Consider the following 25,918-nt stretch of genomic DNA (forward strand, 5'->3'; position numbering starts at 1 on the left):
ACTAGACCCCCGGTATAAGCATAAAGTGCCTGAAATGTTAACAAATTACCACAAATCAGAAAGGATGCAGCAGTTCCAAAATAAATTTAAAAGTATGCTTTACACAGCTTATAAGGGTGATGTAACAGCACAATGGGAATCTAACAGAGGAAGATTTGAAAGAAATCATCCGACTCCCACGACGACAACGGCAAGGACAGGATGCTTTACAGATGTGTTGTTGATGGAGGACATGCAGAGCTTTTTAACTCCTATGCATCGCCACAGCCCTTTGGGGTCCACCCTCAGAGAACGACTCGACCGACAGGTAGCAGACTACCTCGCCTTAACTGCATATCTCGACACTCTGAGGAGCGATGAACCCCTTGACTACTGGGTGTGCAGGCTTGACCTGTGGCCTGAGCTATCCCAATTTGCAATAGAACTTCTGGCCTTCAAGTGTCCTGTCAGAAAGGACCTTCAGTGCAGCAGGAGGTATTGTCACTGAGAAGAGAAGTCGCCTAGGTCAAAAAAGTCTAGATTACCTCACCTTTATTAAGATGAATGAGGGATGGATCCCGATTCCCGAAGGGACTGACATTGGGCGATACATTCGAGTAAAAAAGGCCTGATGAGATGAGCTGCCTTGGGCTAAAAATGGTCCACACGCTGCTGTATTTTATCTTCGAATGCCGGATGACTTGCGTGACTTATCTGCCACCAACTAGGGTTCAAGCCACAATGTTTTAGGGCACTTTCTGCCTGGGAAACAAACATCAATTTTTCTGGCCGCTGCTACAGCAGCGGCTGCAACAATACCTAATTTTTCAGGCATGTGTACATGCCAAATTTTTCTGGCCTCTGGTGCTGCACTGTGGCTTCAAAAACCAAACCAAAAAAAGGCACTTAACAGGGATTAAACTGATAGGAATAGTACAACTTAACACACCACTCCTATCTGGTGGCACATTAGATTGCACACGCAGTGCCCCAAATTTGAAGTAGGAGGACTGACCAAGCATCTTTTTCCATCTCCCGGTTCCTAAAATCCATGCCATATACACATCCCCTGATAGGGGACGTAACAGGGATTAAACTGATCAGAATAGTACTACTTAACACACAACTCCTATCTGGTGGCACAGTAGATTGCACGCGCAGTGCCCCAAATTTGAAGTAGGAGGACCGACCAAGCATCTTTTTCCATCTCCAGGTTCCTAAAATCCATGCCATATACACGTCCCCTGGTGCCGCAACTGCCGTATGCCAAATGTCCGTCGGCTAAAAGTCTGGCCACGATTGCACATGCAGTGCCCCAAATTTGAAGTAGGAGGACCGACCAAGCATCTTTTTCCATCTCCCGGTTCATAAAATCCATGCCATATACACGTCCCCTGATAGGGGACGTAACAGGTATTAAACTGATCAGAATAGTACTACTTAACACACCACTCATATCTGGTGGCACAGTAGACTGCACGCGCAGTACCCCAAATTTGATGTAGGATGACCAACCAAGCATCTTTTTCCATCTCCCGGTTTCTAAAATCCATGCCATATACATGTCCCCTGGCGCCGCAACTGCCTCTGGGAACCTTACCATGGGTCACAGACTGCACGTCTTGTAATTGTCTGTCTGGGAAATTATCTATCTATCAAATCTATCTATTTATCTATCAAATCGATCTATCTATCTATCGTATCTATCAAATGTATATTGCATCTATTGATCTATCTATCTAATCTATGTATCTATCTATCAAATCTATCTATCTCGTGGCCGGACTGTTTTGTGACAGCCACTTGTGTTTCAGCCAAATGTCCGTCGGCCAAATGTCCGTCTGCCAAATGTCCGTCGGCTAAAAGTCCGGCCACGATTGCACGCGCAGTGCCCAAAATTTGAAGTAGGAGGACCGACCAAGGATCTTTTTCCATCTCCCGGTTCCTAAAATCCATGCCATATACACGTCCCCTGATAGGAGGCGTAACAGGTATTAAACTGATCAGAATAGGACTACTTAACACACCACTCTTATCTGGTGGCACAGTAGATTGCATGCGCAGTACCCCAAATTTGAAGTAGGAGGACCGACCAAGCATCTTTTTCCATCTCCCGGTTCCTAAAATTCATGCCATATAAACGTCCACTGGTGCCGCAACTGCCTCTGGGAACCTTACCATGGGTCACAGACCGCACGTCTTGTAATTCTCTGTCTGGGAAATTATCTCTCTATCAAATCTATCTATTTATCTATCAAATCGATCTATCTATCTATCTATCTATCTATCTATCTATCTATCTATCTATCTATCAAATCTATCTTGTGGCCGGACTGTTTTGTGACAGCCACTTGTGTTTCGGCCAAATGTCCGTCTGCCAAATATCCATCTGCAAAATGTCCGTCGGCTAAAAGTCCGGCAATGATTGCACGCGCAGTGCCCCAAATTTGAAGTAGGAGGACCGACCAAGCATCTTTTTCCATCTCCCGGTTCCTAAAATCCATGCCATATACACGTCCCCTGATAGGGGGCGTAACAGGTATTAAACTGATCAGAATAGTACTACTTAACACACCACTCTTATCTGGTGGTACAGTAGATTGCACGCGCAGTGCCCCAAATTTGAAGTAGGAGGACCGACCAAGCATCTTTTTCCATGTCCCAGTTCATAAAATCCATGCCATATACACGTCCCCTCATAGGGGGCGTAACAGGTATTAAACTGATCAGAAGAGTACTACTTAACACACCAGTCTTATCTGGTGGCACAGTAGATTGCACGCGCAGTGCCCCAAATTTGAAGTAGGAGGACCAACCAAGCATCTTTTTCCATCTCCCGGTTCATAAAATCCATGCCATATACACGTGCCCTGATAGGGGACGTAACAGGGATTAAACTGATCAGAATAGTACTACTTAACACACCACTCCTATCTGGTGGCACAGTAGATTGCACGCGCAGTGCCCCAAATTTGAAGTAGAAGGACCGACCAAGCATCTTTTTACATCTCCCGGTTCCTAAAATCCATGCCATATACACATCCCCTGGCGCCGCAACTGCCTCTGGGTCCCAGACCGCACGTCTTGTAATTCTCTGTCTGGGAAATTATATATCTATCAAATCTATTTATCTATCAAATCTATCCATCTATCTATCGTATCTATCAAATGTATCTATTGCATCTATTGATTTAACTATCTAATCTATGTATCTATCTATCAAATCTATCTATCTCGTGGCCGGACTGTTATCTGACAGCCGCTTGTGTTTCGGCCAAATGTCCGTCGGCCAAATGTCCGTCGGCTAAAAGTCCGGCCACGATTGCACGCGCAGTGCCCCAAATTTGAAGTAGGAGGACCGACCAAGCATCTTCCCGGTTCCTAAAATCCATGCCATATACACGTCCCCTGATAGGGAACGGAACAGGGATTAAACTGATAAGAATAGTACTACTTAACACACCTTATAATAACGCAGAGAGAGGCAACGCAGAGAGAGGAGTCTGAAGAAGAGGAGTCAGAGGAGGAAGGTGGCTTTGAGGAGGTGGAAGACCAAACACAGCAGGCGTCCCAGGGGGCTTGTTGTCACCGTTCGGGGACACTTGGTGTTGTACGTGGCTGGGTGGAGGAAGAGACCTTCAATGACATCAGTGAGGACAAGGAACGGGACATGGCTAGCTTGGTATCCAACCTTGTGCAAATGGACTGTTTGCGGTTATTTGCGGTGCGTTAAACGGGAAGTTTGGTCTGTCACTGTGAAGCGGGCATAACCCTTACACTACCTGATCGATACAACATCATACCTGATGTTTTAAAGCACGTTATTCCAAACAATTTAGGAATGTTAGGTGATTTATGCCCTTTATGGATTAAAACCAGACTCTGCATCAACTATGTAATTTTATGTGGGAGTTTTGCCATGGATCCCCTTCCGGCATGCCACAGTCCAGGTGTTAGTACCCTTGAAACAACTTTTCCATCACTATTGTGGCCAGAAAGAGTCCCTGTGGGTTTTAAAATTCGCCTGCCTATTGAAGTCAATGGCGGTTTGGCCGGTTCGCCCGTTCGCGAACAGTTGCGGATGTTCGCGTTCACGGTTCGCAAATGGAAAATTTTAAGTTCGCAACATCACTAATTACAAGTCATTTTTGTTGTGTTGCTAAAGAATAACATATCAACCAAGTATGAACATTCTTAAAACAAATAAAATCCTGCGATTATTTTTCAGTCAAACTGGGCTTTAGTCCACAGACCATGAGGCTAGCCACAGTCATAATTTTAGCATAAAGTGCAGTGTTATGCCTTTGTTATCAAATAAAGTCTATTAGGGATAGATATGTAACTTAAGTTCTTTAATTTAGAAAGTGCTCAATTTTCATAGTTTAATTACATGGAAGTGGAACTGGTTCTATGCAGGGGGAACTTAATGAGTATGAGATAGAAACAGCTCCATTTATTTCAAAAGAGCAGATTTTGACACTTGGAGTTGGTACAAATTTGAATGTTGCCATTTTCAGTGACAGAGTCATATTACAATGGTAATAGCTTCTGTGTGGCACAGTTCTTTGATGTTATCCAAGCCAATATAGGCAGTAGGATCTATACAGTCTATACATCCAAATAACATCATAAATACATTTTATAAAAGTATACATCTTCTGCAGAAAAAGTTATGTATATGTATGCAGCATATATCATAAAATAGAAACTTTCCCTGGTCAAAAGGTAAAAAAAAAACTTTGCCTTCTAGCTGTATTGAACATATATGTTCATATCAGCAAATATTAAGTCTGATCTGCAGATAAGTGAAGCTTAATTTCATGGCAAATGCAATATTCATTTAACTTATGGTTGGTAAAATGAAAACCAGTTAACTCTGGGTAACATGCAAATTCTTGCTTTAACTAAATGCAGTGATAGAAAAAAGTGTCAGATGATGCATATCTAATTTGCATATCTTACCCAGAGTTCTCTGATTCACTTTTATCTTGCCATAAGTACTGCTACAAGCTATAATGAGAGCTACAAAGCAAACATATTTTGCTAATGAGAACTGTTTAAATCTAGTTAGTTCTCTACAGCAGAGTAGTTTGACCCAGGACCTGCCCTTCGGCCTTGCTCCCCTTCTCCTTGTGGGTTGGGGGTTTGCTGCTATTGGGGCTTTTAGCATTCCCTGGTGTTATAGTAGTTTGTGTGGCTCCTGATTTTCCTAGGAATTGTGGTTTACATCATGTCCAGATAGTCATCAATTAAAATATTCTCATAAGGCCAAGACCCAATTTAGTCTGTATACAGAATTTTGTGCAGCAGGAAGCATATATTATTTCCTTATTTACTGAGGAGTTGGTCACCCAGTGCTACAGGAGGGCCATGGAGCTTGTTGATTATCTGGACTTAAAAGGGATTGATTTATTCAAAAGTGCTGCTAAGACAAAAGGGACTGCACTGATTGTGCATATGATGCTTGGCTTCCCTAGTTCTGTAGTTACATCAGTGCTCTGGAATAGTTGAAGAAACCAATATGCACCTTCAATGACAACAGAAGGTTCTGGGTTTAGTTTAAGCTGGATGATGCTGGTGTTATTAAGAAGCATCCTCACCAGACTTTTACCATCTTTGGGAATCAGGGATACTGATTCTATCCTGGCATAACCTATTTCTGCCAGAGGTGTCAACATTTTGGTCATTTAAAAGAGGTGTGTACATTTGAAAGCTGGGTGTAAGAACTTTGGGGAGTGTGGACATCAGTCTGTGTACTGTCTCCAATATCTGTAGAGCCACTTATCATTTGGCTCAGAATACTCATAGTGTCATCAGGAAGTAGTGAGCTATGTCAAGGCTGTAATGAACAGAAATATGCCAGAAGCTGTTAGAGAGGAGCAGAGACCCAAGGAAATAGGTGCCTCTAAGGGAGTGGTAACATCAGTCGGGTCTGTGGAAGGTTTTGTCCTACCTGCTGCTGAGGTGGAATCTGCGAAGGTGGATGATAATGCTGTGGTTTCCACTTCAACTTCAGTTTTTGCTCTAGATCCTTTTGACTTTGTTGAACATAAGGTCCTCTGCTTAATTGGAGGAGAGGGGGGACTATAGATATTTAAAAGGAGTTGAGGAAAAGAAAGAATGATTCTTCCTCTGCACCTGAGAGTGAGCATGTTAAAGACATAGCTAATGGTCAGTCTATTCAGGGTCTTTGTGAATTTAAGATTATTGGAGCACATTTGGACTCTTCTTTGGTGGAGCCTGCTTACTTGGAGGACACCTAAGTTAAGCAATCTGCAGAGACCTTGAACATAAAAGAAAAAGGTGCTTAGGAAAAAAGGCTAAATATCCTGTTGTTGCTCTTAGTAGCAAGTCAAGAGGTTTAGAATCACTGTTACGATCAGCCAATAGAATGCAAGTTCAATCTGATTGGCTGATTGGATCAGCCAATCGGATTGAACTTGAATCTGATTGGCTGATTCAATCAGCCAATCAGATTTTTCCTACCTTAATTCCGATTGGCTGATAGAATCCTATCAGCCAATCGGAATTCAAGGGACGCCATCTTGGATGACCTCACTTAAAGGAACCTTCATTCGTCGGTAGTCGTCGGTAGGAAGAGGATGTTCTGCGCAGGAGGTCTTGAAGATGGAGCCGCTCCTTGTCGGATGGATGAAGATAGAAGATTCCGCTTGGATGAAGATGTCTGCCGGTCTGGATGTCCTCTTCTGCCCAGATAAGATGAAGACTTCTGCCACTCCGGATGTATTCTTTTGGTCCATCGGTGCTCGGCTGAGTGAAGACAACTTAAGGTAGGGAGATCTTCAGGGGGGTAGTGTTAGGTTTATTTAAGGGGGGTTTGGGTTAGAGTAGGGGTATGTGGGTGGTGGGTTGTAATGTTGGGGGGTGGTATTGTGTTTTTTTTTACAGGCAAAAGAGCTGATTTCTTTGTGGCATGCCCCGCAAAAGCCCTTTTAAGGGCTGGTAAGGTAATAGAGCTGTTAACTATTTTAATTTAGAATAGGGTAGGGAATTTTTTTATTTTGGGGGGCTTTGTTATTTTATTAGAGTAGGTGTAATTAGCTTAAAATTTTTGTAATCTTTTTTTATTTTTTGTAATTTAGTGTTTGTTTGTTTTTGTAATTTAGTTTAGTTTATTTAATTGTAGGTAATTGATTTAATTTATTTATTGATAGTGTAGTGTTAGGTTTAATTGTAACTTAGGTTAGGATTTATTTTACAGGTAATTTTGTAATTATTTTAACTAGGTATCTATTAAATAGTAAATAACTATTTAATAGCTATTGTACCTAGTTAAAATAAATACAAAGTTGCCTGTAAAATAAATATAAATCCTAAAATAGCTACAATATAATTATTCGTTATATTGTAGCTATGTTAGGGTTTATTTTACAGATAAGTATTTAGCTTTAATAGGACTACTTTAGTTAATAAGATTTAATTTATTTTGTTAGATTAAAATTATATTTAATTTAGGGGGGTGTTAGGGTTAGACTTAGCTTTAGGGGTTAATAACTTTATTAGAGTAGCGGCAAGGTCCGGTCGGCAGATTAGGGGTTAATACTTGAATTTATTTGTCGGCGATATTAGGGAGGGCAGATTAGGGGTTAATACTATTTATTATAGGGTTTTTGATGTGGGAGTGAGGCGGTTTAGGGGTTAATACATTTATTAGAGTAGCGGCGAGGTCCGGTCGGCAGATTAGGGGTTAATAAGTGTAGTTAAGGTAGCGGCGACGTTGGGGGGGCAGATTAAGGGTTAATAAATATAATATAGGGGTCTGCGATGTTAGGGGCAGCAGATTAGGGGTACATAGGTATAATGTAGGTTGCGGCGGTGTATGGAGATGCAGATTTGGGGTTAATAATATAATGCAGGGGTCAGTGATAGTGGGGGCGGCAGATTAGGGGTTAATAAGTGTAAGGTTAGGGGTGTTTAGACTCGGGGTACATGTTAGGGTGTTAGGTGCAGACTTAGAAAGTGTTTCCCCATAGGAAACAATGGGGCTGCGTTAGGAGCTTAACGCTGCTTTTTGCAGGTGTTAGGTTTTTTTTTTAAGCCCAAACTGCCCATTGTTTCCTAAGGGGGAATCGTGCACGAGCACGTTTTTCCAGCTAGCCGCTACCGTAAGCAACGCTGGTATTGAGAGTTGAAGTGGCGGTAAATATGCCTGTATGCTCCCTTTTTGGAGCCTAACGCAGCCATTCAGAGAACTCTCAATACCAGCATTGTTTAAAAGGTGCGGGGGGAAAAAAACACGCATAGCTAACGCACCCCTTTGGCCACAAAACTCTAAATCTAGGCGATAGAAAAGAATAAATGTATATCAAAAGCCAAACTTCACCCACCATTTGCCTTATTTGAAGGAGCCCATCTGGGCTTTAGTCTGCAGACAACAAGGCTAGTCCTGGTCATAAAGATTAATTGTTTTGGAGTTGTTATCTGATAAAGCCAATTAGACACATATGTTGGCCCTTTGAGAAGCCAGCAAGGTGCATCCCAAGTTCTTAGAATTAGAAATTGTTCAATGTTTATATCTAATTTTCATGAAAAGGTGGCAAAATAAACAATGAAAATATATAGCAAAGTTGTCCCATTACTAACTAAACATTTTATATAAAAATCTCAAGGTGTTTACTATATTTTGAAGGTGAATTGGGATAAATGTGCTGTGAAAGCTTTTTGGGAGTGGAGAAATCTAAATGTAGCCACCATTCAACAAGCGCTAACCAAGTGTGGAACCAAAAATGGGCCGGCTCCTAAGCTTAAATTCTTTCTTTTTCAAATTAAGATACATAGAGAATGAAGAAATTAATTTTGACTAGACTATTTGACTAGACTATTCCTTTAAGTGGATGGCCTGTGCAAAAGGGTGCCTTAGCAGTGCTTGGGATAAAGTTTAATGATAATTTGAAAGTGGATGGAAGTTGGAAGAGTGTGTATGAGAAAGTGAAAAAGACAAAAATGTTTAGGGCCAGATTACAAGTGGAGCTCTAAATATTGCCTTTGTTAAAGCGATATTTGTGCTCCACTCAGGGCCGGTGCTAGGATTTTTGGCCACACAGGCGAGGATACATTTTGCCGCCCCCCCAGTACATACCATCCCATTGCTAGTTAAATGGATATAAAACCCAATTTTTTTAGAGCATGACATTTTAAGCAACTTTATAATTTACTCCTATTATTAATTTTACTTCATTCTCTTGGTATCTATATTTAAAAAGCAGGGATGTAAGCTTAGGAGCTGGCCCAGTTTTTGGTTCAGCACCTTGGTAGAGCTTGCTGATTGGTGGCTAAATTCAAATCAATCAGTGGTAGTGTAGCATAGCAAATCAAACAGTGGTAGTGCAGCAAAAGCAAATCAGACAGTGGTAGTGCAGCATAGCAAACCAGACAGTGGTTGTGCTGCATAACAAATCAGACAGTGGTTGTGCTGCCTAGCAAATCAGACAGTGGTTGTGCTGCATAGCAAATCAGACAGTGGTTGTGCTGCATAGCAAATAAGAACGTGGGTGTGCTGCATAGAAAATCACATGTAAGAAATCAAATGTAGGAAGTACAGATGCTCTAGTCTAAGCTCTAACCAGACAACTGATGTGTGTAGTGGGGGGGTTTACTATATGGGGTAAAGTATCACTGATGTGTGTAGCGGGGGTTACTGTATGGGGTAAAGTATAACTGATGTGTGTAGTGGGGGTTGCTGAATGGGGTACAAACAGTATAACAAATGTGTGTAGTGGGGGTTACTGTATGGGGTTAGGTATCGCTTATGTGTGTAGTGGGGGTTACTGTATGGCCAATAAAGTAACCCCCACTACACACATTGGTTATACTTTACCCCATACAGACAGTAACCCCCACAATACACATCAGTGATACTTTACCTCATATAGTAACCCCCACTACACACATCACTTATATTTTACCCCATAGTAACCCATATTATGGGTCTGTCTGGTTTATATTAAAATCATTAGTAAAGTACCGGACCGGTCACCGGCAGACCCTCACCCTTCTGAGACAGACCCCCACTAACTGTGCCCCATTCCAGATTTTCCTACCTGCTCCAGCCAGTCCTCTCCGAGTCCTCATTCCGAGTCTCCTCATCGACGGTCAGTCAACTTCACTGGTCGTCGGCGACTGCGGGCAGCAGGCTCACTCTGTCACCTCACGTGGCTCAGATGGAGCTCAGCTCACGTGGAGAGGTGGAGACGTCAGGTGGCCATGGGCGGCTTATCCCGCACGATTTTTGTAATGCAGGAGCAGTATGTAGGGAATTAGTGTCTAGTTCCACTCAGTCTCACAAGTAACGGGGTTAGAAATAAGATAACCCCTATTCAGTTCATTGACTGAGGGCCCAAAAGGGAAAAAGCAGATTGGTAGTGTGCAATGTTCACTGTAAAATATAGTTATGGGAGCAGAATTAGTCACCTTCTTATAACGAAATAGTTGATTCACAGAAGTTAGTATGCAGATATGATACAGTTGGTAAGTTGTGCACAAACATATAGCTGGTGTAAAACGGTTGTTTTATCAAACAATTACCTTCTATTTGAGAGATTACGGTAAACACAGGTAAGTAGCTTGAACAACATTACAACAGTTCAGGTAGGAGATATGACAAGTTTTACCTTGGTCTTTATACTTGGTACCTGCAGATGAATAGTGCAGTCTGATTTTCCTAATCACCACTGTGACGAGGGAGAGGTGTACCTCTGCAGGGAAGCTTGTGAGAGTGCAGCTGACAGGCTGCAGCGCAGGAGGCACGAAGGACGCTTGTGAGATGGTGACACAGCAGGACTGTGGTAGCTTCAGTAGAGGCCGCTGGAGGTTTGCACCGGAAGTGGATGCGTAGTTAGAGGTGAGCTAAATTTTAGTTCTGAGGGTGAAACTGTAATACTTTACAAACAAGGCAAAAGGTAAATAAGCAGCAGATAGGAGTAAAGATGCCAAACACAGGTTAGTAACATAGTACCAATAAAAGCACAAAACAGCAAAAAGTAATCCTTAATACTTATTGTAATCCAGGCTTAAGTGAAGAGTAGGGAAGATCCAGAAATCCTACCTACAAACAATCCTAAGCAAGGTGTGGTAGGAAGGAGGAGCCTTATATAGGCAGGTAACTTAAAGGTACAGGCCATAACCATGACAGGAGCCCCCCCCCCAAAAGAGCCACTCCGAGGCTCAAGGCTTAGGGTGGTCAGGGTGTCGCCTGTGAAACAAAGACACCAGTCTGGGAGCCGAAAGATTGGAAGATGGCTCCCAAGAATCTTCGTCATGAGAGAATCCCTTCCAATGAATGAGGTACTGAAGGGTGTTGTGGAAATACCTGGAATCCAATATGGATTGAATCTCATATTCCGGCTCAAGTGAAGGAGAAGTAGAAGGAAGCACAGGAGTAATGGAAGTGACATCGGAGAGACAAGGTTTCAACAGAGAAACATGGAAAGTTGGATGTATGGAAAGATCCTTCGGCAGGTCCAGAGTGACAGCGTTGGGATTGATAATTCTTGAAATAGGAAATGGTCCAATGAATAGAGAACCAAGTTTTCTGGTTGGAACTTTAAGATGTAAGTTTCTGGTGGACAGCCAGACGTAATCCCCAATTTTATAGAGGGGTGGATTCCGACGTCTTAAATCGTAATAAGTCTTGTGATGAGATTGTGCATCTTTGAGGTTCTCTTGGATAATTTTGAAATGTTTAGCAAGTTCATTCATCATATCATTTACCAATGGTGAAGGTGTTTCATCTCTGGGGTGAAGGTGGAATCTAGGATGAAAGCCATAGTTAGCATAAAAAGGTGACATTTTCAGAGATGAATTGATGGTGTTGTTGAAAGCAAATTCGGCTGTGGGCAAGAGAGATGTCCAATTATCTTGGAGTTGTGAAAAATAGCATCTTAAATACTGTTCAAGAGTTTGATTTGTTCTCTCTGTTTGACCGTTTGTTTGTGGATGGTATGCGGTGCTGAGCCTAGGTTGTATCTTTAGAATTTGACATAAATATCTCCAAAATCTAGAGGTGAATTGAGAACCCCTATCCGATGTGATGGTGTCAGGAAGGCCATGGTACCTAACGATGTGAGTTAAGAAAAGTTGTGCTGTTTCAGATGCTGTTGGTAGTGAATGACAGGGAAGGAAATGTGCCATCTTTGTAAATAAATCTACTACCACCAGGATGCAGTTGTTGTTGTTCGAAGGAGGAAGGTCTATGATAAAATCCATTGCAATGTCCTTCCACGGTCTGTCTGGTATGGGTAAAGACATTAATAACCCATATGGATGTGATCTGGAATTCTTAGTAATAGCGCAGATAGGAGATTCCTTTACATATTGCATGATATCAGTGTTCATATTAGGCCACCAGAAATACCTTTTTAGAAGTTCTGTAGTTTTATGTATGCCAGGATGTCCTGAGATCATAGAATCATGAGTAGAATAGAGCAGCTCCTTACGTAACCGTGGGGGTACATACGTTTTTCCCTTATGGTAGTATACTCCGTTACTAGCCTTAACTAAGGACAGGTTAGGCATGGAGAGATCTTGTTCTTGTGAAAGTCTCATTTGAGAGGTAGAATCTAGTGATAGACCAATAAATCTATCTTGAGGAATTATAGATGACACTGATGGAGATGAGATAGGTTTTAGATCCTTCCTGGACAAAGAATCTGCCTTTCCATTTTTACTTCCAGGGCGGTATGTGATGATATAGTCAAATCTGGAGAAGAACAAACTCCATCTGATCTGTCGGGCTGATAGAGTCTTATTTGTTTTCAAATATTCTAGGTTTTTATGATCCGTGTAGATCAGTATAGGTAAAGATGTACCCTCTAGGAGATGTCTCCAGAACTCAAAAGAACTTTTAATAGATAAAAGTTCTTTCTCTCCTATGGGATAGTTGAATTCAGATGAGGTCATGATTCTGGAGAAAAACCCTACTGGATGAAGAGGGGACTTAGGTGACTTACGCTGTGATAGAATGGATCCCAAAGCGTAGTCGGAGGCATCCACCTCTAAGATGTATTGTAAGGAGGGATCTGGGAATTTAAGTATGGGAGCTGATGTGAAAGCCTTCTTTAGGTTTTTAAAAGCTAGGTCGGCTTCAATACTCCATACAAAGGGAGTCTGTTTGCTTGTCAATGAGGTTAGTGGTTTAGCCAAACGAGAAAAATCTTTTATACATTTTCTATAGAAATTGGAAAATCCAATAAAACATTGTACATCTTTGATGTTCTGAGGAATAGGCCATGATGTTATAGCCTCAATCTTTTTGTTTTCCATCTGTATACCTTTAGGGGATATGATATAACCTAAAAAGGATATAGTATCAGTATTAAAATACACTTCTCAGATTTGGCGTAGAGAGAATTTTCTCTGAGTATTTGCAGAACAATTTTGACATGTTCTATGTGTTGTTCTGTAGTCTTTAAATAAATGAGTATATCATCTAAATATACTATTAAACACACATCCAGGATGTCTCTGAAAAGGTCATTAATAAAACATTGAAATGTTGCTGGGGCATTGCATAACCCGAACGGCATAACTGTATACTCGTACAACCCATACCTAGTACGGAAAGCGGTCAGTTATTCGTGCCCAGACTTTATTCTGATTAGATTATATGTGCCTCTAAGGTCAAGTTTGGTGAAGATTACAGCCCCCTGAAGTCGTTCTATTATCTCAGGTATAAGAGGTAATGGATACCTGTTTTTCTTTGTACGGCGATTTAATTCCCTATAGTCGATTATAGGTCTTAATGTGTCGTCTTTGTTTCGTACAAAAAACATACCTGCTCCAGCAGGAGAGGTTGAAGGTCTTATAAACCCTTTCCGTAGGTTGTCATCTAAATACTGTTTTAAATGTACCAACTCTGGTTCAGAGAGAGGATAGATATGCCCATAAGGTATGTCAACCCCTGGGAGTAACTCAATCGGGCAGTCGTATGGTCTGTGAGGTGGTAATTTTTCTGCCTCAACTTTGTTAAAAACATCTGAAAACTCAGAATAACAGTCAGGTACTGGGTGTTCTGCAACAGTGGTTTGGAGAATATGTGTGGAATGGTTACATGTCTTTAGACAGTGGTCAGATACAAAATTTATTTGTGAAGACTTCAAGACTATATGCGGTTCATGTGTTTGCAACCAATGTAACCCAAGAACTAATGGAAACAAGGGAGAGGCTATAACATCAAATGACACGTATTCCTTATGACCAGAACTGGTGGTCATTAGTAAAGGTATAGTGCGATGGTTGATAGGGCCAGAGGAAATAAATGAACCATCTATAACTCTGATAGCCAGTGAATCACATCTTTTTATTAAAGGTATATGGAACATTTCAGTGAAAGCCTTATCAATTAAATTGCCAAAAGTTCCTGAGTCAATAATGGCTCGTGTCTGGACTTTTCGGGTATGCCACTGTAAGGAAACAGAGATGTTACAATGAGAATTATGAGATGAGTGATGAACAGAAGTAAGGCACTTGGTATGTAGCTTACCCTTCTGTTTAGACAGACTGGGGCATTCCTTGACTGTATGGTTCTTGGAGGCACAATACAGACAAAGATTATTAGTTCTTCTTCTGTTCTTTTCCTCAGGGGAAAGAGGTCCTTTCGTGAAGGCGACCTCCATCGGCTCATCAGTACTGCGTTGGGTAGGTCCTGATGATGTTGGTGTGGTTAGTTTCCTCCAGGTATAATCTGAAAATCCTCTTTCGTGTCTTCTTTCACGTAAGCAACGGTCTATAGTGACAGCTTGTGTCATGAGCTCTTCTAAGGTGCTTGGTAGGGATCCCCTAGCGAGCTCATCCTTTATGGGGTCAGAGAGTCCATGGCGGAACTGAAAAAATAAAGCTGCTTCGTTCCAGAGTGTGTCTTGTGCCCATCTCTTAAAATCTGAAACATAATCTTCGGCTAGGCGTTTGTTTTGCTTGAGTGCCCGGAGGGCAGTTTCAGCAGAACTCTGTTTGTTTTTATCTTCATAAAGAAATTACATTTTGTCAAAAAATGACTGGAGAGAATCCAGTACCGGATCGTTGGTCTCAAAGAAGTTAGATGCCCAGGTCTTGGGTTCTCCTTTGAGATATGATATTACAGTTAGCACTTTAATGCGTTCTGTGGGATAGGTTTTTGGTTTCAGGGAGAAAAAAAAGCAGGCAGGAATTTTTAAACTCCCTGAACTGGCTTCTTTCCCCTGAGAATCTTTCTGGGAGACAAACCTGGGGTTCAGGTTGTGAGTCTGAGGAGGAAGGCCTCTTGTCCACATGATCCCTAATCACGGTTCTTAAGTATTGATTCTCTGATTGGATCTCTCTAATTCCTTGAATGAGAATATCCATATTCTGAGTGAGTGCACTCACTTTGTTAGTGAGGTCTGCTAATTCCATTATAATTCCCACTTTCTAAGGCTTAGGATTAAGTAATGCAGGAGCAGTATGTAGGGAATTAGTGTCTAGTTCCACTCAGTCTCACAAGTAACGGGGTTAGAAATAAGATAACCCCTATTCAGTTCATTGACTGAGGGCCCAAAAGGGAAAAAGCAGATTGGTAGTGTGCAATGTTCACTGTAAAATATAGTTATGGGAGCAGAATTAGTCACCTTCTTATAACGAAATAGTTGATTCACAGAAGTTAGTATGCAGATATGATACAGTTGGTAAGTTGTGCACAAACATATAGCTGGTGTAAAACGGTTGTTTTATCAAACAATTACCTTCTATTTGAGAGATTACGGTAAACACAGGTAAGTAGCTTGAACAACATTACAACAGTTCAGGTAGGAGATATGACAAGTTTTACCTTGGTCTTTATGCTTGGTACCTGCAGATGAATAGTGCAGTCTGATTTTCCTAATCACCACTGTGAAGAGGGAGAGGTGTACCTCTGCAGGGAAGCTTGTGAGAGTGCAGCTGACAGGCTGCAGCGCAGGAGGAACGAAGGACGCTTGTGAGATGGTGACACAGCAGGACTGTGGTAGCTTCAGTAGAGGCCGCTGGAGGTTTGCACCGGAAGTGGATGCGTAGTTAGAGGTGAGCTAAATCGGCTCTTTTAGTTCTGAGGGTGAAACTGTAATACTTTACAAACAAGGCAAAAGGTAAATAAGCAGCAGATAGGAGTAAAGATGCCAAACACAGGTTAGTAACGTAGTACCAATAAAAGCACAAAACAGCAAAAAGTAATCCTTAATACTTATTGTAATCCAGGCTTAAGTGGAGAGTAAGGAAGATCCAGAAATCCTACCTACAAACAATCCTAAGCAAGGTGTGGTAGGAAGGAGGAGCCTTATATAGGCAGGTAACTTAAAGGTACAGGCCATAACCATGACAATTTCTCCCTCGCAGAGTGAGTGACGTGATGTCAGCAGTGCATAGGCTAAAGAAAGAAACTAGGACTCTGAGTCTAGGCTATAAAATATAAGCAATATCATATACTGGGTGGCCGGGCCAGGCCAGGCAGAGTGGGAGGGACAGGGCGGTAGGTCTCTCAGAGTCAGGATCAGGATTAGAACTTGTTTGGAAGTGTGACAGGCGTGCAGATGATCAGATGCAATAAAAAAAAATGCATTTTTTTCTCATAGGCACGGCAGCAGTCAGCAACTCGGCACCACTCACAGCACCCCCTGCTGGTGCGCGCTAAGGCAGCTGCCTATACTGCCTAATACAAAACACCTATACTGCCTAATACAAAACACCGGCCCTGGCGCCTCCACTCACTAATACCAGCCCATGCAAATGTGTGCTGGTATTACAAGTTGAGCGCAATGCAAACGTGACCTTGCATTCCCATCGCAGGGAAGCTTTACGCTCACATGAGTGCGCTTCCTTAGGCTCCAATGGAAGCCTTGTTCTCATGCCTTGAGACATGCCAGAGAACCTAACGCAGCGAAGGGGGTAAATCATGCAATGATGGGCAGAAAACGTTTAATATATATGTATATGAATATATATTTATATAAGGATATACATATATATATATATTTACTGGGAACAAACAGTTCCCATATACCGCAATGTAAAGGTACTTTTCAGTGCCGTTTTTTTTTCTAACATCCCACTCCCGCCAACTTTACCTGTAATAGATATAATATAATATATATTATATCAAATACACTACACTGTATTTTTGGAACATTTGGGGCACATTTATAAAATTAACCAGAGATCTGATCTCTGGTTAATTTTCTAAGCGTTAATTGCTACCACAAACTCACGGTAACAATAACCAGACACTTTTAAAGGCTAGTTAATTATCGTGTGCCTGGAAATGGCCAAATTTGTCCATTTGCGGACGTGCGATAATTTAGCCCTTCAATTGTAGTCTAGCCCATTTTCTTTTAGAAAAAACGCCAAAGGAATACATTTCCGTTTCAGCTGAGCTAATAAAGGTATTGATTGCAAACCTGTAGACAAGTATATCAAATGATTTAACTATAAGACTCCCCATAGATTTTAATAGGGGTTTGCTGTTGAAAATCATTATATTAACTTTGCAAACAACACCAAAGTTTTTTTGCATATTTGTCTCCAAAGTTTTTAACATCAAAAGAAGTTACACTGACTAAGATTACTGAGGAAATATACAGTATATATTTACATGATCAGATATTGAAGCAGTAAAAGCACCCAAACCTCTATGCAGTAGGCAATGCAGATATAAATAACCTGTCTTGTATGTCTACAGCCCAATCTATACAGCAGGGTGCGTTATCTTGTATGCAACCTCACACAATAATAATGGTATTAAAATTGAATACACACAGATAGAAGCACACTCACAGGAATGAACAACTGGCTCAATACCATTGTTAGCCTGTTCTATGGCGATTTACCACCTGGGTGCAGCTTCTTTTAGCCCAGTAATGCTTTTCACAGAGAAGAACTTTCCTGTAGTATATCAGTCTGATCCCGCCTATTACGGTCAGTCCAGCACCGAAATACCAGGCAATTCCTCTCTGAACAAGGAACACAGCAACCCCAGATGATTGTTTCGGCCTTCATTGGGCCTCATCAGTGAGGTGTAGCCATATTCCTCTAAGCACACTGAGCAAGGAGTCCACGTCTGGTATTATAATTGAAAGTATCTTAATGGGCAGCTGAAACATTTTAAGAACACTCTATACTTTTATATACTTTTAATGGGAAGCACAGGGAATGTTATTAGTGTGCTCAATGCTCAATGTGATTATATTATAAGTGGAGAGAGCAATGCAAAATACCTCTGCTAAAAAAATGTACTTCTATTATCAAATTTTCTTTGGTTCTATGCTATTCTTTGTTGAGGAGGTACCTAGGTAGGCATCTGGAGCACTATATGGCAGGAAATAGTGCTGCCATCTAAAACTGCTGCAGTACAGAAATGGGCTGGCCCCTGAGCTTACGTCCTTCCTTTTCAACAAAATAGCAAGAAAACAAATACAAATTGATAATAGAAATACATTGAAAAATGGTATAATATTGCATGCTCTTTCTTAATTACAAACACATTTTTTGGGGGTTTCATATCCCTTTAAGACCTGAAATAAACCATTATTATTACTAGTACAGTACAGAACTATATGAAGAACGTTACTACTTTTGCACCATTGGTTTAGCGCTCCCTCGGTTTAGCAAGCCCTCTGCTTTCTGCTCAAGTTATACCTGACATGAATTTTACTGCAGAAATGCAGATGTTAGTGCGTCCTAGACCATTGCTCAAGCACGAAAAAAAACCTTTGAACTTTTAGTATGAGCATGAAAATACAAGAGTTATTGGTTGCTATTGAGCGTTGTTCATACAGTTAGCAACAGTGCTAATATTTTTGAGCTCCACTTGTAATCTAAGACAGAGGGGTCAATTTATTAAAGTGCAGACGGACATGATACAAAGTAGCGTATCATGTCCGCTGCACATCGATAAATGCCAACAGTATACGCTGTCAGCATTTATCATTGCACCAGCAGTTCTTGTGAACAGCTGGTGCAATGCCGGCCCCTGCAGATTTGCGCCCAATTGTCCTTTCGCAGGGGGTGTCAATCAACCCAATCGTATTCGATTGGGTTCATTTCTGTCCACTGTCTTAGAGCAGGCGGACAGGTTATGGAGCAGCGGTCTTTAGACCGCTGCTTCATAACTTTTGTTTTTGGCGAGCCTGGAGGCTCGCCAGAAACACGGGCATCAAGCTCCATATGGAGCTTGATAAATTGAGCCCAAAAGGTTTCCATTACTAATCCTATTCTAAATAGTCTTCTATTATTTTCCGTTTTCCCAGATGGTTTCCTTTAGCAATTTTATCTATCAAGATGTATGGGCCATTTTATTTGTTACTCCTTTCTTTGTTCTATTCTGTCATGGAATTATTAATGGAAATGAAATATAAAAAGAAATTCCTGAGGAGGAAAAAACTTAAGAGGATGCGCTTGGAACACAGGTTATCAAAGTGGGACCTACCACTTTATGATTGGGTTTGTACCCGTATGCATAAATAAAAAAAAAAAAAAAAAAAAAAAAAAAATTATTTTTTTATAAACAGCACAGTGTTTGGTATGTGTAAAAAATTATAATAATGACGAAAATAAATTGTGTGTAAAACAAGTGCTCAGGACAATTTGTGTATAATATTAGTGATACATTGAAATAATCAGATATCACAGATAAACAATGATATTTGTGGCGATTAGTAAAATATATAAAAAAAGTACTTATCAATGTCCCAAAAATTGCTGTGATGTAAAAAATAAGTGTCCAATCCTAATATGTGAACAGTGATGTGTTCAGGTGTTTGGCGTGCTCCTCTTGTGTCCCGCGGTGCGATGGGTCAGGGTGTCTAGAATGGAAGATAAACAAGGGGCGCCAACATAGTGTGAATCGTTCAAACAACAAATATAAAAGTGATGTGCAAAAAACTACTCACAAGGAAAGTGGCACCTTAAATGAATAAGGTGCGATAAAGCAGGCTGACATTCAAATTCCAGCAGTCAGTACGCTGGAGGTCTCACCCAGAGGACCTGTGGAATCCAGATAGGCGTCTAGAAAGTAGCACCCACGTTTTTCAGGGCCAATGGCCGGACCAGGTGAGCTGCAAGCTGATAGGTGTTCTCCTGCTGCACTCACGCCACCGAGACTTTTCTCCAAAAACGACAGTGTCAGTGTATGAAAGGTTCCGTGGTAAAAGTCCTGTTTCAAAAACAAGTGGATCGTGGAAAGAAGCAAAAATACCGGGTCGTGGTATAAAACAAACAGTATTTATTTTGCAACACGTTTCTCAGTCTATTCCAGACCGTTTCATCAGGCATCCTGGCTTGCCTGATGAAACGGTCTGGAATAGACTGAGAAACGCGTTGCAAAATAAATACTGTTTGTTTTATACCACGACCCGGTATTTTTGCTTCTTTCCACGATCCACTTGTTTTTGAAACAGGACTTTTACCACGGAACCTTTCATACACTGACACTGTCGTTTTTGGAGAAAAGTCTCGGTGGCGTGAGTGCAGCAGGAGAACACCTATCAGCTTGCAGCTCACCTGGTCCGGCCATTGGCCCTGAAAAACGTGGGTGCTACTTTCTAGACGCCTATCTGGATTCCACAGGTCCTCTGGGTGAGACCTCCAGCGTACTGACTGCTGGAATTTGAATGTCAGCCTGCTTTATCGCACCTTATTCATTTAAGGTGCCACTTTCCTTGTGAGTAGTTTTTTGCACATCACTTTTATATTTGTTGTTTGAACGATTCACACTATGTTGGCGCCCCTTGTTTATCTTCCATTAATGGAAATGAAACCTATCCTACCTGCCCTCACAAAAACACAGTGATTTCCAAATAAACACAGGACAAAAATCTTTAGTGAATTCTCATGTCACCACAGTAGAGCGCTACTGACAACTTCCTGTATCCTTTCACAGGTACATTCCCAAATTTAATTGGAGACTGAATTCCTACTGCAAAGTCTTTTTAGTCTAAAGGAAGTTGAGTGCTCTTTGTGATACAATTTAACAGCTATATTATGAATGTTTATCAAACTGTATAGTTGTAAAGGAAATGTAATGGTAGGTTTCAATCACCGATGCACTCAAATTGTTTATGTGCCCAGGAGGCGTGACCACTAGATGGAAAACCTAAAGAGACAGAAATGATCTGATATTTATTTTAACCTTGCTTAATTATTTATTTACTTATTTATTTATGTGTAAGTGTTTTAATTATAGTTCTGAGAGGGTCTATTGTTTCTTTCAGAACCAATTAAAAATGTATTCTTACATCTTGTACAAAAAAGACAGGAGGCACATTGAAAGTATGTTACTTAAGACTAATGAGCAATTGCTTCTATTTCATAAGAGTGAATATTTTTTTTCTTATGGAAGCTAAAACTATATGACTATAAACTTAAAAATGCAGTGCACTGAGGTGATTACAATGCTATATTGTGTGCTCGGTTTGTGTCTGTCTGGCACTTTACAACAATAAAGTATAGTTATTGTAGACACCGGTCGGTTCCAAACGAATTATGTAGTGGGAACACAGCTCAAAGGAATGTTGTTATTAGAATATAAACCAGTACTCAGCTTAAATTTCTCAGGATGAGGCATGCTAGATATTTTAAGTTTTTAATGCACCTGTAGGCGTATTCTTCCTGTAGAAAACATAACATATTTCACCTTCCCAAAAATTCTCAGCCCAAATTCATTAGTGGCTAATTTCTAACACGGTTATATCAGTGAGTGTTATTTTTAATTAGTTTATTTTTCTCAACAAGAGGGTGCTAATGTGTAAATTCAAATTATTAATATGTTGTAATGTTTGTGTGTGTGTGTATATATATATATACAGTATATATATATATATATATATATATATATATATATATATATATATAATATATGAAAAAAATCAATACTATTTCTGGATTTTGCTGAACCTACCCCATATTACTTTATAAGAGTGAATATCTTAGAATTCCTGTGGTTAAACACAGTGGGCTAAATTGCAAGTGGTGCGTTAAATGTTGTGTGCCAGTGATATTGGGTTTATCGTGGGTGTTTGCGCACATCAGAGGTAGCGCATATTACAAGTTAAAAGTAAATATGTTCGCTCAAGCACAATTTAATTTAATGCCATCTGGTTAGCGTGACCTCAGAGCTCTGGTTAACTGTTACGCTTGAATAAAAGTTACACAAAATACATAAAAAATACAGTTAAAAGTACAGTTACACTGTCTAATAAAATATTGCAATGAAAAGTTATAAGGGTTCAAAGATATGAGGTCTCAGTTGTTAAAAAAAAGGCTGTGAAGGGCTTTAACATACATACATACATACATATACATCATATGATTGCATCAGCCAATAGGATTTTTTACCCCTTAATTCCGATTGGCTGATAGAATTCTATCAGCCAATCGGAATTCAAGGGACACCATCTTGGATGACGTCCCTTAAAGGGAACCTTCAGTGTACGGCTGGGACCGTATGAAGAGGGTGCTCTGCGCTGGATGTCTTGAAGATGGACCCGCTCTTGAAGATAGAAGACGCCGTCTGGATGAAGACTTCTGCCCGCCTGGATGATGACTTCTTGCCACTTGGACGAAGACTTCTCACGGCTTCGTTGAGGACTTCTTGCTGCTTGGATGAAGACTTCTCCGGGCTGGATGAAGATGGATGTCCAGTCTTCAAAAATGGTAAGTGGATCTTCGGGGGTTAGTGTTAGGTTTTTTAAGGGTTTATTGGGTGGGTTTTATTTTTAGCTTAAGGTTTTGGGCAATGTAAAAGAGCTAAATGCCTTTTTAAGGGCAATACCCATCCAAATGCCCTTTTCAGGGCAATGGGGAGCTTAGGTTTATTTAGATAGGATCTTATTTGGGGGGTTGGTTGTGTGGGTGGTGGGTTTTACTGTTGGGGGGTTGTTTGTATTTTTTTTATACAGGTAAAAGAGCTGATTTCTTTGGGGCAATGCCCCGCAAAAGCCCCTTTTAAGGGCTATTGGCAGTTTAGTGTAGGCTAGGGTTTTTTTATTTTGGGGGATTTTTTATTTTGATAGGGCTATTAGATTAGGAGTAATTCGTTTTTATTTTTGATAATTTCTTTTTTTATTTTGTGTAATTTAGTGTTTATTATTTTTTGTAATTTAGATAAATGTATTTGTTTAATTTAATTTATTTAATTTTATTGTAATGTTAGGTGTTAGTGTGAGGCAGGTTAGGTTTTATTTTACAGGTAAATATGAATTTATTTTAACTAGGTAGCTAGTAAATAGTTAATAACTATTTACTAACTAGTCTACCTAGTTAAAATAAATACAAACTTAACTGTGAAATAAAAATAAAACCTAAGATAGCTACAATGTAACTATTAGTTATATTGTAGCTATCTTACGGCTAGATTTAGAGTTCGGCGGTAAAAGGGCTGTTAACGCTCCGCGGGTTTTTTTCTGGCCGCACCATAAATTTAACTCTGGTATCGAGAGTTCAAACAAATGCTGCGTTAGGCTCCAAAAAAGGAGCGTAGAGCATTTTTACCGCAAATGCAACTCTCGATACCAGAGTTGCTTACGGACGCGGCCAGCCTCAAAAACGTGCTCGTGCACGATTCTCCCATAGGAAACAATGGGGCTGTTTGAGCTGAAAAAAAACCTAACACCTGCAAAAAAGCAGCGTTCAGCTCCTAACGCAGCCCCATTGTTTCCTATGGGGAAACACTTCCTACGTCTGCACCTAACACCCTAACATGTACCCCGAGTCTAAACACCCCTAACCTTACACTTATTAACCCCTAATCTGCCGCCCCCGCTATCGCTGACCCCTGCATTACACTTTTAACCCCTAATCTGCCGCTCCGTAAACCGCCGCCACCTACGTTATCCCTATGTACCCCTAATCTGCTGCCCTAACATCGCCGACCCCTATGTTATATTTATTAACCCCTAATCTGCCCCCCACAACGTCGCCGACACCTGCCTACACTTATTAACCCCTAATCTGCCGAGCGGACCTGAGCGCTACTATAATAAAGTTATTAACCCCTAATCCGCCTCACTAACCCTATCATAAATAGTATTAACCCCTAATCTGCCCTCCCTAACATCGCCGACACCTACCTTCAATTATTAACCCCTAATCTGCCGACCGGAGCTCACCGCTATTCTAATAAATGTATTAACCCCTAAAGCTAAGTCTAACCCTAACACTAACACCCCCCTAAGTTAAATATAATTTTTATCTAACGAAATAAATTAACTCTTATTAAATAAATGATTCCTATTTAAAGCTAAATACTTACCTGTAAAATAAATCCTAATATAGCTACAATATAAATTATAATTATATTATAGCTATTTTAGGATTAATATTTATTTTACAGGCAACTTTGTAATTATTTTAACCAGGTACAATAGCTATTAAATAGTTAAGAACTATTTAATAGTTACCTAGTTAAAATAATAACAAATTTACCTGTAAAATAAATCCTAACCTAAGATATAATTAAACCTAACACTACCCTATCAATAAAATAATTAAATAAACTACCTACAATTACCTACAATTAACCTAACACTACACTATCAATAAATTAATTAAACACAATTGCTACAAATAAATAAAATTAAATAAACTATCTAAAGTACAAAAAATAAAAAAGAACTAAGTTACAGAAAATAATAAAATATTTACAAAGATAAGAAAAATATTACAACAATTTTAAACTAATTACACCTACTCTAAGCCCCCTAATAAAATAACAAAGCCCCCCAAAATAAAAAATTCCCTACCCTATTCTAAAATACAAATATTACAAGCTCTTTTACCTTACCAGCCCTGAACAGGGCCCTTTGCGGGGCATGCCCCAAGAATTTCAGCTCTTTTGCCTGTAAAAAAAAAACATACAATACCCCCCCCCAACATTACAACCCACCACCCACATACCCCTAATCTAACCCAAACCCCCCTTAAATAAACCTAACACTACCCCCCTGATGATCTTCCTACCTTGTCTTCACCATGCCAGGTTCACCGATCCGTCCTGGCTCCAAGATCTTCATCCAACCCAAGCGGGGGCTAGACATCCACTGAAGAAGTCCAGAAGAGGGTCCAAAGTCTTCCTCCTATCCGGCAAGAAGAGGACATCCGGACCGGCAAACATCTTCTCCAAGCGGCATCTTCTATCTTCTTCCATCCGATGACGACCGGCTCCATCTTGAAGACCTCCAGCGCGGATCCATCCTCTTCTTCCGACGACTAGACGACGAATGACGGTTCCTTTAAGGGACGTCATCCAAGATGGCGTCCCTCGAATTCCGATTGGCTGATAGGATTCTATCAGCCAATCGGAATTAAGGTAGGAATTTTCTGATTGGCTGATGGAATCAGCCAATCAGAATCAAGTTCAATCCGATTGGCTGATCCAATCAGCCAATCAGATTGAGCTCGCATTCTATTGGCTGTTCCGATCAGCCAATAGAATGCGAGCTCAATCTGATTGGCTGATTGGATCAGCCAATCGGATTGAACTTGATTCTGATTGGCTGATTCCATCAGCCAATCAGAAAATTCCTACCTTAATTCCGATTGGCTGATAGAATCCTATCAGCCAATCGGAATTCGAGGGACGCCATCTTGGATGACGTCCCTTAAAGGAACCGTCATTCGTCGTCTAGTCGTCGGAAGAAGAGGATGGATCCGCGCTGGAGGTCTTCAAGATGGAGCCGGTCGTCATCGGATGGAAGAAGATAGAAGATGCCGCTTGGAGAAGATGTTTGCCGGTCCGGATGTCCTCTTCTTGCCGGATAGGAGGAAGACTTTGGACCCTCTTCTGGACTTCTTCAGTGGATGTCTAGCCCCCGCTTGGGTTGGATGAAGATCTTGGAGCCAGGACGGATCGGTGAACCTGGCATGGTGAAGACAAGGTAGGAAGATCATCAGGGGGGTAGTGTTAGGTTTATTTAAGGGGGGTTTGGGTTAGATTAGGGGTATG

Source organism: Bombina bombina, chromosome 5, assembly GCF_027579735.1.
Source record: "Bombina bombina isolate aBomBom1 chromosome 5, aBomBom1.pri, whole genome shotgun sequence".
Taxonomy (NCBI): Eukaryota; Metazoa; Chordata; class Amphibia; order Anura; family Bombinatoridae; genus Bombina; species Bombina bombina.